The sequence below is a fragment of the Halichoerus grypus genome, chromosome 1 (assembly GCF_964656455.1).
Source record: "Halichoerus grypus chromosome 1, mHalGry1.hap1.1, whole genome shotgun sequence".
In the NCBI taxonomy this organism is placed as follows: domain Eukaryota; kingdom Metazoa; phylum Chordata; class Mammalia; order Carnivora; family Phocidae; genus Halichoerus; species Halichoerus grypus.
In genome coordinates this window covers 163,939,009-163,953,075 of record NC_135712.1, presented here as the reverse complement: position 1 = coordinate 163,953,075, position 14,067 = coordinate 163,939,009, and the positions used below count along the sequence as shown (strand labels likewise).

The 14,067-nt window shown below is 40.3% G+C and overlaps 1 protein-coding gene across 3 annotated transcripts in view; it reads right to left on the bottom strand.

The window, feature by feature from the left end:
* RAF1 (Raf-1 proto-oncogene, serine/threonine kinase) overlaps positions 1–11,915 on the bottom strand; it is a 75,739-nt gene extending 63,824 nt beyond the window's left edge. Inside the window, exon 1 of one of the 3 annotated variants that reach the window (XM_078074902.1) lies at positions 11,518–11,915. The gene's annotated coding sequence lies outside the window, so the exon portion shown is untranslated. The remainder of the gene's footprint in view (positions 1–11,517) is intronic. The other 2 variants (XM_036073573.2, XM_036073577.2) reach the window with 2 other exon arrangements.
* Between the last annotated feature and the right edge of the window lie 2,152 nt (positions 11,916–14,067).

Below are 14,067 nucleotides of genomic sequence, written 5' to 3'. Positions count from 1 at the left end.
CAATCAGCTCCACAGTAAAAGACCTCTAGGAACAATTTCATTTTTAACTCTTGCCACAAATTAGTTTTTCGTTATTTTTAATTTAAAGTCACTTTATCTTGAACTCTTTCAGCCCAAGTTTTACTTTTCATCTCCAAACCTGTCAGTTTCTTTATTTAGGCAGTAACTGCTAATTTAAAAATAAACAGACCCATTTACAAAGTATACCATTAACAAAAGTACCAAAATATACAATGCACAAATACAATCTGGTTTAGGGATGAACATTCTCATGGCCAGGTAATAATGAGGCAGTAAGTTGGCTGCACAGTCACAGGGGAAGGAAGGGAAACAAAAACCACCCAGATATCTCAGCCTGCTAATACCTGGAAACACTGACTTAACCTTTTATCATTAAATTATTTATTTACTTATAATTTTTTTAAATGTAACCTCTATGCCCAATGTGGGGCTTGAACTCACAAACCTCAGATCAAGAGCTGCATGCTCTACCAACCGAGCCAGCCAGGCAACCCTGTACTGCTAATTTCTATTCCACATAAAAGGCATGAATTTTAGTGGCAAATCTTGCATAATCAACAAGGAACTTAAAAAATAGCATTTTGCCTTCCTCAAGAATAAAGACATGAAATATAAAATAAATAAATCCACTATTCTGCACACTGGCACAGGCAGACACTGGAATTTATCCTTGAGATAGGAGGTAGTCCTTCATGTTTACAACTTGGCAGAACTATTTCAAGAAGTAACCACCTGATTCAGTCAAATCTCCTATCATTCCTTCCAGAGTCAATCGCTCTCATATAGAAAAGATTTCCTTAGTCTTTAGTGGTATCCCCAAAGGTACCCACCTTGCTTGCTTTAAGAATTTTGTAGAATTACAAGAAGGCACCTGTAAAAATCTATAGCATCTTTTTTTTTCAGAAAATATTTTAAATCAACTTTTCAAGAGTAATTTTCTTAAAACAAGGACATGTGCACAAGTTTTCCCTGTAATCAGACCATTAACTCATTAAAGCTCTAAATTATACCCAGATACTTTGCCACGGGATTAAAAAAACATGAAAATGTAACCTATGTAATTATATACCAAAGTATGAATGCCTTAAGGAAAAGAACTATATTTCTTACATCTTGTTATACTCCATCATCCAGTATAGTACACCTTACATAAAATTAGGTGCTCAAGTATCTGAATAAGATATTAATGGAGAAAAGATAGAATTACAATATTTATCTTAACGTTTTTTCACCAATACTAAATCACTATCTACCACATAAAAATATTAATATATAATCTAAGGAACCAGATGCTTTTGTATATACTGCACCCAGGCATAGAACTGAGAGGAAAAAAAGAATAAGGAGCACTATTCATTCAACAATTTCTAAGAATCTACTTTTAACTGCTACCTGCTTTAAAGAATATAAAATTCAGACATTGCCCCTTTCCTTCCAGAAGCTTTTGAAGTAGAGGAAAACCATCATTTACTAAAGACTGACTATGTGCTAGGCATTGTGCTAAGAACTTTCAGGATAACAAGCAGTCCTACAAAATGTGGCAGTCTTTTTTTTTGGGGGGGGGGGTTGGTGACTTTTTTAAAGATTTATTTGAAAGAGACAACGGGAATCTGAAGCTGACTCCTCACTGAACTCCATCTCACGACCTAAAGAGAGATCACAACCTAAACCGAAACCAAGTCTGAAATTGGGAGTGTGGAAAGGTTACTTCTGGCTTGAGTGGAGAAAGAGATGGACTGTTAAGGATGACTTCACTATAGTACTTGAACTAGAAGGGGTAGCATTTCAATAGATAGATGCAGAGGTAAAATAAAAGCCAAAGTGTATCCAGGGAGTAGAGTAGAGGAAAAGTTTGGAAACAAGTCTGATGAAGAACAGTACTGTCTTTTACTTTTTACACAACTTTGTTTTCCTTTTATTTTAAATCTTCCTATTTAATAACTTTACAAACACACCCATTATAAATAGCAACCCCTCCTCATCCTCAGTACCCTCTAAAATTGTTACTCTGCTTCTTCTATAGCACCTAAATGTTTTTTTAAATCCCTCCTTCCCTTTCTTCCCCCATCTAACCCCACCAAGTAACCTATGTTAACAACCTCCTATTACTTTTTTTTTTTTTTTTAAGATTTTATTTATTTATTTGAGAGAGAGAGAATGAGAGACAGAGAGCATGAGAGGGAGGAGGGTCAGAGGGAGAAGCAGACTCCCCGCTGAGCAGGGAGCCCGATGCGGGACTCGATCCCGGGACTCCAGGATCATGACCTGAGCCGAAGGCAGTTGCTTAACCAACTGAGCCACCCAGGCGCCCTCTCCTATTACTTTTTTGGTATTTTCTCCATGCTTGTAATCCCATACAGATGTCATATGCACATGCATACATAGGTTTTTTGTAATAATTTATATTTTCCAATAATTACAGGGGCACCTCAGTGGCTCAGTCCGTTAAAGCAACCAACTCTTGATTTTGGCTCAGGTCATGATTTCAGGGTCCTGGGATTGAGACCCGTGTGGGGCTCCACACTCAGCAAGGGGTCTGCTTCAGGATTCTCTTCCTCTGTCCCACCCCACCCCATCCCCCGTGCTCATGCACAAGTGCTCTAAAACATCTTAAAAAAAAAAAAAAAAAGAACACCACTAATTACAGAATACATGTTCATGGGGGCGGTCTGAATAATACAAAAGATAATAACCTATAGATGGCCCTTGGCAACATTCGTGGATATATGTATCTAATCTTTTCTATGCATAAATATACACTTGTAGGGGCGCTGGGTGGCTCAGTCAGTTAAGCGTCTGCCTTCGGCTCAGGTCATGATCCCAGGGTTCTGGGATCGAGCCCCACATCGGGCTCCCTGCTCAGCGGAGAGCCTGCTTCTCCCTCTCCCTCTGCCTGCCTCTCTGCCTACTTGTACTCTCTCTCTGTCAAATAAATAATAAAATCTTTAAAAATATATATATACACTTGTAAATATTTTTCTTCATAAAGATGAGATCTTTGTGTATTAATTTTTGTACTCTACTTTTTTCACTTAATAGATCCTATCTCGCAGGATTAACTGAAATCACCTTTCACTAGTTGACAGAATACACTTTAGGGTAAAAGGATATAGGGCATAAAGAAACTACACCAACTACATACTTCTCAAAAAAGTTTATTCTTTTCAAAAAAGATGAGTCATTAGTTGTGTGATACCTCTTTGAAGAGCATTATGTACAAATACATTCATAAGGGTGAAAAAAATCCATCAGCTGCAAATATAGCCAACTTCTAAGTTTGTTTGCTCATTAGATTTAATAAGCAGTAAGAAAAAAGCCTAGCACCACTTCACATCCATTAGGATAGTTACTATTTAAAAAAAAAAAAAAAAGGAAAATAACAAGCGTTGACAAGGATGTAAAGAAATTGGAACCCTCATGTATTGCTGGTGGAAATGTAAAATGGTGCAGTTTCTGTGGAAAACAGTTTGGCAGTTCTTCAAAAAGTTAAAACCAAATTACCAAATGATCCAGCAGTTCCACTCCTAGGCACACACTCAAAAGAATTGAAAGCAGAGACTCAAACAGATACTCGTAAACGAATATTCACAGCAGCATTATTCACAACAGCCAAAAGGTGGAAACAACCCAAGAATCCATCAACAGATGAATGGATAAACAAAATACCTTACACACACCCACACCCACAGGAATATTATTCATCCATAAAAAGGAATGAAATTTTGATACATGGTACAATATGGATGGGCCTTGGAAAAACATTAAAATAAACCAGATGCAATATCACAAATTCTGCATGATTTTCCCTTATATGAGGTACTTGAAATGAGTGAATTCATAGAGAGAAAGTAGAATTTACCAAAGATAAATAAAAAGGAATGGTGAGTTTTGTTTAATGGGTACAGGTTCTGTTTGGGATGATGGAAATGTTCTGGAAATAGGTATTGGTGATGGTTGCACAATGCTGTGAATGTACTTAATGCCACTGAATAGGACACTCAAATATGTTAAAATGGTAAATTTTATGTATAGTTTACCTGTCCCCCTCCAAAAAAGCCTAAGGGGCCCATTTCACACTGTCAGCTAAATATGAGTCATGAAGGTCATGCATGATCTCTACTCTCACAATTCACAATTGCACTCTAATTCCAGTCCAGACTAACATGAAGGAAGGTAGAATATCACGTACCCCCTCACATTCTCTCTGGTTAAAATTCTCTTCCATGTATAAAGCCTATGAACACAGAAGGAAATAGCCAGCATGACAAGAGTGCTTGGGCCAGTGAATCAGGGAGCTGCTAAAGCAGGCAAATGTCCTCATGGAGCTGGCAGTGAGAACCCAGAGCAATCTACAAATAATGCCCCACAGAGGGAGAGGATAATAAGCAAGATGACTCCTTCAACAGATATCCTAAGTTACAAAATTCTGAGTTTGAGTTTAGTAAGTATATCCTCTTAATAGTAAGCATTTGTGTGTTTGTGATGGACAGTAGGAAGGAACTAAGTCCACAGGTGATTAACCTCTGAATCTCCACTCATTCAGTTAATGTTCGTTACATAATCAAGACAAAGTTTTAAGAACTGGAGATTTATAAACAAGAGTAAGATATGCCCCACCTTTAAGGAAGTTAAGTCCAGCCAGAGTTGTAGGATATCTATACAAAAAATTCAATTCAATTAACACTACTTAGCACCTTACACTCAACAAATTGGCTGCAATCAGGTATCACCCATTATGCTAAACTCTGGGTAGTCAAAGGTGATTAAGGTACAATCTTCTAAGGAAAGAAGTAAACAAATACTTTCATGTATGTCACAATACATACATATAAAATCTATAGTGCATAGTACAAAAAAAAAGAAATCATTTAAGTTTAAATAGAAGGTCTTATAAAACCTAGTATTAAGTGTTGGAATGTAGACTCAACACTTTCACTGAAGCACACAAACATGGTCCCTCAGCCTCTCAAAGGAAAAGTTTTTTACAAATATCAATAAATAAGGAACTGCATATAGAGTAGGAAGCATTAATTTCAGTTTATGATCTAATGGGATAGTAAACTCAGAAATGATTACATGATAAAGGCCATAAGAAAAATAAATGCAAAGTTTAAAGGTGGGGCTCAAGGAAGGAAACAAAATAATGAGTGAGAACAGGAAAAAAAGATCAGGAAATGATATTTAGAAGATGGTGTTCAAAATGGCTCTTAAAAGAGGAACAGATAAAAGTGAGGAAATTGTGTCAATCTCTCCTCATTAGATAAGGTAGTTGAAGGCAGGAACTTGCCTCATTCACCCTGCACTAAGCACACTAGCCCGCACCTACATAAGTGCTTAAAAAAAGGGGAAAAAAAAAAGCCTTTGCATTCCACCAAAGATAGTATGAGGAATCTACATTAAGCAAGAAGTATGTTTAGTCTGATAAGCAATGGAGACTCTTGGAAGATTTGCGAACAGAAGTAAGGCCAGCACATCTACATTTGAATATTCTTGTTAACATCACAAAATAGGATACATAAAGAGCGCCTGGGTGGCTCAGTCGGTTCAGGGTCTGCCTTCAGCTCAGGTCTGCCTTCAGCTCAGGTCCTGATCCCCTGGGATTGAACCCCATGCTGGGCTCTCTGCTCAGCAGGGAGCCTACTTCTCCCTCTCCCTCTAGCTCCCCCTGCTTGTGTGCTCACACACTCTCTGTCGAATAAATAAAATCTTAAAAAAAAAAAAGATACATAAAAACCCCATTATTTCCCTCCCTGAAAGAAAGCTGGGTAGCTGGGAAACAAAGGGGGAGGTAGAATTACTCTGCACAACCTTACTCTTCTTAAATTTCTGTATCCTTTGAATTTTGTGGCATGTGAAACTATTATCTATTCAAAAAAAATTAATAAAATTTAATTTTTAAGAATCCGCACAGTAAGAGTGAATCTGACAGCAGTGTGGAGAAAGCACAGCCATGGGAAGAAATAAGAAAAAAGAGTTCACTCCAGAGGTTCTAACAATAGTCAAGGCAAATAGTAAGAAAAGCCTGACAATCTGGAGAAAAAAGAAAAAGGCTGAAAGAAGCTCAAAAATATAGTTGTCAATGGAATCTAACAGCTACTGAATGTTTGGGGTAACATAAAGATCCACACCATGAATACAATTAATTAACTTTCTTAAATGCATTTTTCTATTATAAAAGCAACACATTCAGAGAATACAGATAGTACAAAGAACATTATCCTTATTTCTACTGTTTAACCACCACTGTTAACATCTACATGTATTTTCTTCCTATGAGTAGGTTTTGAGATTTTTTTTTAAACAGCCTGAGATATAATTCACATACCATATAACTCACCCACTGGAAGTGTGCAATTCAATGATTTTTATTATATTCAGAGTTACGAATCCATCTCCACAATCAATCTGAGAACATTTTCATCACTCCCCAAAAAAACCCCTATCACAGTCGCTACCCATTCCCCACTCCCTCCACAGCTCCTGGCAACCACTAACCTACATTCGGTCTCTGTGGACTAGCTTATTCTGGACATTTCATACAAATGGAATCATACAATATGTGGTGTTTTATGACTGGCTTCTTTCATTTAATATAATGTTTGCAAGGTTTATATATGTTGGAGAATATATCAGTACACCATTTCTTTTTATTACTGAACAATATTCCACTGTATTTTTTATACAACTGTAATCATTCCAGATACATAATTTTGTGTTCAGCATTTTCCATGTCATCAATGCTTCATATAATCCGTATTTAATGACAAGTACAGTGCCCCATCAAGTAGCTGTACCACCATTTACTTAATCATTTCACTATTGCTGGACATTTGAACTCTTTCCAGTCTTTTCTATTGTAAACAAATTCTCTTAAATGCAAATGATAGCTCCTTCCTGAATGATCTTCTGGATCCAGAGAAATGCCTCTCATAGAAACTCTTGAGCTTCCGGGGCGCCTGGGTGGCTCAGTCGTTAAGCATCTGCCTTCCGCCCAGGTCATAATCCCAGGGTCCTGGGATTGAGCCCCACATCGGGCTCCCTGCTCAACTGGAAGCCTGCTTCTCCCTCTCCCACTCCCCCTGCTTGTGTTCCCTCTCTCGCTGTGTCTTTCTCTGTCAAATAAATAAATAAAATCTTTTATTAAAAAAAAAAAAAGAAACTCTGAGCTTCCTAATGAGATTTGCCACAGAGAACAAAAGTCATATTCTTCCAGGGAAAATTCAGGATTTCATCTATCCCAAACCCGGGTAATGGACAGATGTTAAAAGCTATCCGTGGTTGAAAAGGATCCCTCAGAAATACCTAGATTAAGACCTGGCTGGCTCAATCGGTAGAGCACGCGACTCGATCTCCAGGTTGTAAATTCGAGCCCCACGTTGGGTGTAGAGATTACTTAAAAAAAAAAAAAAGAAAGAAAAGAAAAAAGGAATGAAAACTCAATTTTAAAGACATATTAACACAGTTAAACAATAACTAGCCTGACTCTTCCATCAGAAATGTACATGGATGGAAAAAAGTAAACACTGTCCAAATGTGATGCCTAGTATTAAGTAGCTTCAAAGAAGTTAAGACCAGTTTTGTTTTCCATAGCAGGATTGTAGAAAATAAATAGAAGATCTTGATTCCAACAGTAAAAATGTGCTTATGCTTGTTACTATATGACAATCAATGGAATCCAACAGGTAGAAAGAGGAGGAAGAGGACACCAGTAAAATCCACAAGGTCCTCACCAGCATTTAAACATACTGGGACCCCTAAAACATTGATTGTCATTGCCTGCTGCTTTCCATTCATTAACCAAAAATACCAACAATCTCAAAATCACAAAGATTTTAAAATTTGAAACTAGCTTTAGGATTGTTAATCCCCACCCCATAAACTCCCTTAGAATCTGGTCTAAAAATAAAACTATGTATCAAGTGTTCCTCAAGAAAAACTATGTACACTGATTGGAATGTGAAGCAATTAACACACTTTGTGAGTGATTTGCCAAAGAGACTTGAGATAGCCTGGGCCAAAACCAATAACAAAGAAACAACACCCACTTGACATTTTCCTTGGTTAAAAACTGAGATTTTAGGAGCAATTTTAGAAGAAAGGCTAAAAGCTCTGAAGTTAATCACGAAAATCATTGAGAGCTACACAAGTATTCCGGGAGAAATGGAGGAACAAAATGATTCAAGCCACTGTAAAATGAAAGATGAAAACTTTAATACAAAATTAAGGAATTTTTACTCCATTTTTTAAAAAAATTTTTTTTAAAGAATTTAGTTATTTGACAGAGAGAGGGAGAGAGTGCGAGAAGGAATACAAACAGGGGGAGTGGGAGAGGGAGAAGCAGGCATCCCGCTGAGCAGGGAGCCCAATGGGGGGCTGGAGCCCAATGGGGGGCTTGATCCCAGGACCCTGGGACCTGAGCCTAAGGCAGACGCTTAACGACTGAGCCACCCAGGCACCCCAAATTTTTACTCCACTTTTAAGGCAAGAATAAAATACCCAACCATTACTATCATGAAGATGATAGGCAAGGTAGTTTAGCCCTATACCAGAAATACTAACTAAACTGTAACACAAACATCTAGTGTTACATTTAGCACCTAGTCAATTTAGCAAATAGGAATTCTTAACCATCCATACACATACACAAACACACACACAATATGACAACTTCTAACTCTACACAACCTCATCGTAAATAAACCCAGTGTTTCTTGGTTTGCCAATTAACTTAGTCAAGGTGAGCAATTTTCCAACTACAGTTTTAAGAAATGACTTCCATGACCTGTATAATTTGAAAAACAAAAAACCTTTGCAAGCTCGATTTTGTGGTTTCAAAAACCCCCTACTGTCACACAGTCCACTGCCTTTCAAAAGCAATATTTAAATTCTCTTCTGCAAGTCAACTTTAAGGCATGCTGTTTGGCTAACAAGCTCCTCCCAACACCAGGATTATTATGTATGGCCTATTATGTTCCTAACATGCAAACAAAAGCATTCCCTCATGTAACATTTTTCTATTTTTAGGCAGGTTACTAACAAAGTTTTATGTGAAATTAAAATGTAGTAGAATCATACATCTACTATTAACAAACTACTTGAAATAGAAATTTAAAGTTATTAATTGTATTTTCCATTTAATAAGTAACCTAGTACTTCTGGAAAACTCAAATTTAACTTCCAAGAAGTTGTTGTTTAATCTTCAGAGCAAACCACCTACTCTGGATTTCACAAATGGCATGTTTTAAACTAAACACAACTAGTTTCAGAGCACTTCTAATACAATACTTGATGTTTAATCATTCTCCATTTCATCTTTTAGCTCCTTTCACAAATGACCAGCTTAATCTGTTTCCCTGTTTTCTTCTGCTAACCCAAATCCCTTAAAATATGTTCTAATGTATTTCACTCAAACCTTCTACTTTGAAGGCTTACACTTTTCAAATACTGACAAAAGTTTTAACAAGGCTAAGCAACCCCACTACAATTTTTAATCACAAACACCACATACCTAAAAGATAAGCTTTTCCATCAGAAACACTAGCAGGTTTATTTTCCCAAGTATCCAGTGTTCAACTGGGTCAAATGTTTCTGTTGCATTTTAAACAGCTTAGCCCTTGAAGTGATAAGGGTGAAAACAAGCCAAAAGTATCTTAATGTTCTTCAGTGGATTATAACCATCACAAACCAAGAAAAACTCAGGAACTGCTAGCTGAAGTCTGTTAAGACCATAATAATCACTTTAGCATAAGCATTAATCACAACAATACAGCGATTTGGGGTAAATTATGTTTATAGAGCTAAAGACTTTATAACAAAATTGTAAACCACAGAATCAATGCAAAGAAAGTTTACTATATACAACACACTTAATAAATTAAAAATACTTTCAGCTGTTTCATATAATCTCCCAATTTCTACATGACTGGGCAGCGTGGTTTTTATTGCCAACAGCCATTTAAAATGCAGTATTAGCAGCGTGCACTACATGCATAAAGTCAACATTTTGGTGAGCAAGTAAAACCTTAGAAAAATCTTTTACAACACCTAGGAATACGAAGTTCAGTTCATTCACCACTGTATAAGTGCAAAACATCTGACATAAAGCACTTATCAAAAATGTTCTTAAATGGGTTTAACACAGTAAATCTTTTCAATTACTATCAGCTTCAACATCATCAAGGGGGAAATTAGTTATCAGCAAGAAAAAATTAGAATACTCATTTAAAATAATCCAAATTAAATCAACTAGTTCACTCTCTCCAATAAAGATCCTTCACAACTTTTCTTTTAGACCCTCATCTCTCACCATTTCCTTCCTGCACCCCAAATTCATCCCAACTCCTGCATGTCTCTATGCCTTTGTACCAGCGGTTCCTTCAGCTTATAATGCTCTTCCCTCCTCCTCACCTGGTAAGCACTTACTCATCAGTCCAAAACTGGCCGCAAAAGTTCCCTCCAGTGTTCAAGCTTCCTCAACTCCCCCAGGCAAAACTAGCTGTTCCAAATTCCCACAACACTTTGTAAGTCCATCCTTATCGTAGCGCATTGTTTTCACGCCTTGGTGGAAAGAAAGAGCAGGTTCCCTCCGCTCAGCCCACAGGGGACGGAGCAGGCAGAAATACTCCATGAACGTGGGCTGAATTCGTCCCTACTTAGATTAAACGACCCTCTAGAACCTGGTCACATCTCAAGGAGACATAGGGGATCCTAACATTCTTCCCACCAGAGAAATGAATACCAGAGGGCACACCCAGAGCCCTGAAAAGAGAACAATGAATGAACACAGCCGCCTCTCCTCTCATGATGTCCAAACTCCTCTTTCTGGGCATCGACTAGCTCTGCAGAACCTCTGCAGCTGCAGAACCGAAGCGTCCTGGCGGCTCTCACTTTACACAAAAGACAGCCTTGGATCTTCATTCTAAAGGATCCCAGGGCCAAACCTCAGTATACGCATCCCAAACCTTTCATTAGTAACCCACAGAGTCCCGAAACCCAAGGCGAGGCCCCTATGCCTTTGTGGTGGGGCATTGACCCACTTCCTCCTCTCGTCCCCGATTCTTCTCGTCCTCCCTGTAAGGGTGTCACTTGAGTGACGGACTCTGAGATAAAATGAAAGACCGGGACCCCCTCCGCGACCAGAAAGAAATTAGTCCATCTGAATGACAACGTAGATACGGGGCAATTCTGGGCAGATTTTCCCATTGCCAAAATATAAGGAATGTGCACCGAGTACAGGGGTGGCGCTAGCACGTTTCCCCGAAACACAAGGAAATTTGAGTGGGAATGTGGAAACTCGGCTGGCCGGCCATGACACCGGGCCCCAGGGCTCCCGCCCGCCCAGCGCCACCCGAGGTGACAGCGGCCTGGCCCGGGCCCTCACCCGGCAGCCGCGGGGTCGCTCCATCAACGCCGCCCAGGCCCGGACGCCGGGGAACTCTGCCCCTTCAGCCCGGCCGCCCGGATCCCCCGGCAGCCAGGGCCGGCCCTGCCGCCTACCTGAAGGAGCCGAGCCGCCTCCGTGTCCCGTCGTCCGGCGGCGGCGTCTGGTCCGCTCCTCCTCCCCGCGGCGGGTGAGGGAGCGGGAGGCGGTCACATTCGGCGGGTCCCTAGCCCAGGGGACGGGGCCCCGGGCAGTCCCCGCATCGTCGCACTCGCGCTCCGCGCCTCGGGGCACACGCCCCAAAGCCGGGCCAGCTGGCCCTCTTCCGGGCCCAAGGAGAGCGGCAGGAAAGCCTTCCTGTCTCACGCTCGCCCTCGTCTTACTCCCGCCATCTAAGATGGCGGCCCCAACGCCCGCGACGAAGAGACTCTCGGGCGGCCCCGGCAAACGAGCCCTCCACTCGGTGCTCCTCCTCCCGACCTGCGGCGCCACCGGCTCTCCGCTTCTGCGCGAACCCTCCTGGCTGCGGACTTCAAACTTGGTTCGGGCATCTATCACTCTAGCCTGAACTCAGGCCCCGCCCCTAGAGAGAAGGCGTGGCTTCGTGATGTCGACGGTCGCCATTTCGGAGCCGTGGAGGCTATGGGACCGGTGTTGGCCGGCGCGCGGCAGAGGGGGTCGGCAGTTGAGAAGGGCCAGGGTTCACGGCGAGAGGAACGCAAGCCTGCCAGCATCCCAAGGCCCGGAGATAACCAGACTTAGCGGAGGACACAGTATACTGTATCTAGCTTTGGCGCGTCCTAGCCTAATGTCGGAATTCGAACCGCCACTCAGCCATTTACGGGTTGTGTAGGAAAGTCCCTAAAGTTTTCCTTTTTTTTTTTTTAAGTTTAAGTAAGTAATCTCTACACCATACGTGGGACTCGACCGCTCCACTCTAAGATCAAGAGTCCCATGCTCTTCTGACTGAGCTAGCCACGCACCCCGACCATAAAAGTTTTCTGAGCCTCACTTTCCTCATCTGTAAATTAGGGGACCTTTCCCCCCATCAGATTGGCAAAAAGGTAACAAGACTGATAATATCCAGTCTGGTCCAAAGTATATGAAAACCTGTTGTGTACCCTAATTCAGCGCTGGCAGGAATACTTATGGGGAGGGCAATTTGGCGTTGTCTGCTGACATTTTTTATGTGTATACCCCTCGTGCTAGCAATTCCCCTTTTAGGCACTAATTTTAGAGAAATGTGTACCCATAGCACAAACAGGCATGTGCTAAGATATTTATTGCCATATTGTTTGCATTAGAGATACACGGGGAAAGATGTGAGTTAAACTTTAAATAAGCGGTGCTACATCCACAGTATGGGATATTATCTGTCTTAAAAAGATCCCGGTTATGGGCTCAGGTCATGATCCCCGTGTGGCTGCCTGCTCAGCGGGGAGTCTGCCTCCCCCAGCTTGTGCTCTCTCTCAAATAAATAAAACCTTAAAAAAATGGATGAGCAGGATCTAGGTACTGATTTTTTTTTTTTTTTTTTAATCCAAGACATTACATTTTTTTTATAAGTGGAACATTTTGTATGGTATGATGCTATTTATTCAAGCACGGGCACACAAAACTACCCAATACAATGCGCAACATTCATTTAAATTTTTATGAGAGCCTGTTGTGTATCACACATTGTTCTGGTTATTGGGAAATCTACAATCAAAAGCCCTGCCTTCTAGTGATGAGAGACCAAAAGAAAGTATAAATAATAAATTCAGATAGTAATATGTGCAGTATATAGAAAAATGAAGATGAAGCAAGATGAGATAAAGACAACTATGTGAGGACCAACATGAAAATAAATGCAGACGAAAGACTGGAGGGCATTGAATATAGAAAGTCCATGAGAGTTGTTTTTGTCTTTTTTTAATAGGAGTAATAACAATAATGTCTACCTCACAGGATTAAATGAGATAAAACATGGAAAGCGCTTAGCACAGAGCCTGGGGGTTGAGACTTCAGTACCTGGAGTCTGATTGCCTAGTTTCGAATTTGGACTGCCACTTCCTCATCTGTGACTGAGCTAACTCATTTAAACCTCAGTTCCTCAGTTTCTTCATCTGTAAAGAAAACATGATAGTGTCCACCTCTTAGAGTTGTAAGGATTTAGTGAGTTTAAAATGTAAGGCACTTGGAACAGTGCCTGGCTCGTATTAAACACAGAAGTGTTAGTTGTAATTATTATAGCTATCTCTTCTCATAATATCATTACTACTTAGGGTAGAGCAACAAAACCACACTTGCTGACCCCCAGGCCATTTCTTCCTTCGGTGGCCCCTGCTGCTATTTGCCCACACTTCACTTAGAGAAACTGTGCTTCATTCAAACCTCTCAGCTGACAAGTAAGAGTAGCTATTTCATTTTTTTCAAAAATAGTTTATCTAGGTGAAACTCACATAACATAAACTTAACCCTTTTAAAGTGAACAATTCAGTAGCATTTAATATGTTCACAGTATTGTGCAATCACCACTTCTGTTTTGTTTTTTTTTAAGATTTTATTTATTTATTTGACAAAGAGAGAGATAGTGAGAGCAGGAACACAAGCAGGGGGAGTGGGAGAGAGAGAAGCAGATTTCCAGCCGAGCAGGGAGCCCGATGCAGGGCTCGATCCCAGCA